The sequence below is a fragment of the Myotis lucifugus genome, unplaced genomic scaffold (assembly GCF_000147115.1).
Source record: "Myotis lucifugus unplaced genomic scaffold, Myoluc2.0 scaffold_95, whole genome shotgun sequence".
Taxonomy (NCBI): domain Eukaryota; kingdom Metazoa; phylum Chordata; class Mammalia; order Chiroptera; family Vespertilionidae; genus Myotis; species Myotis lucifugus.
The window spans coordinates 821,984-823,138 of record NW_005871143.1 but is presented as its reverse complement, the minus strand read 5'-3'; positions in this window follow the sequence as shown (position 1 = coordinate 823,138).

The following is a 1,155-nucleotide window of genomic DNA, read 5'->3' as shown; positions in this document are numbered from 1 at the left end:
GAGGATTTTTATTAGAAGGAGACATGAAGATGGCTAGGCTGCTAGGAAGTTCTATTTCCTGACCTGGATGGTGGATACAGAGGTGTATTCACTTTGTGATAAGCTGTGACCTGTGTGCTTTTTCTATAAGAAATATTTACTTCAATTTAAAAGTTTAAAAGTCATATCCCCACTGGAAATTGTAAGAAATATTAGAGGGCTAACTGAGTCATATCCCCACTAATAATTCCAAGAAATATTAGAGCCTTAGCCGAGTAGTTCAGTTGTTTAGTGTCGTCCAGTACACCAAGGTTGTGGGTTCCATCCCCATCAGAGCACATAAAAGAATCAATCAATGAATGTAAAAATAAATGGAACAACAAACTGATGATTCTCTCTCTCCTTTTCTCTCTCTCTAAAATCAATCAATAAAATTTTTTTAAATGTTAAGAAGAAATATTAGAATAGCATTTTGCCTAATTAAACCAACAGATGTGGAGGAAAACAGAAAATTCAAATAGCTAAAGAAAAAAAAAACCTACACAAAACTCCAGGTAGGGCAATGAAATTCTCATATGTTGCTACAGGGAGTGTTAACTGTTACTGCCGTCCTTGGGTAGCTGTTTGGCATCATCTATTAAAGTTAAAGATATGAGTATCTGGTGACCCAGATTTTCATCCCTGGGTATATATCCAATAGAAATATGTGAATGTGAGCATGAGAAAAATAGCAACTCTATTCATAATAGCCCCAAACTGGAAACAAGCCAAAGTGTCCATCATAGTCAGATTGATAAATAAAGTGTGACATATCCAGATTTGGAATACTATGTAGTATGAAAATGAATGAACCATGGTACCATCAGCAACATAGATGAAATTGAGGAACTAATGTTGAGATAGACACCAAAGACATAATATTGTATGCTCCCATTTAGTTAAAGTTCAAAAATCAGGAAAAGATACAGTATTCAGTGATATTTACTTAGGTGGTGAAACTAATGAAAAAAATGTGATTATCCTAAAAGTAAGGGCAGTGGTAACCTCTTGGGGAGAAGGTGGGTTGTGATTGGGAAGTGGTGAATGGAGGGCTTTTGGGCCCTTCCTTCCTTCCTTCCTTCCTTCCTTCCTTCCTTCCTTCCTTCCTTCCTTCCTTCCTTCTCACCTGAAGATATT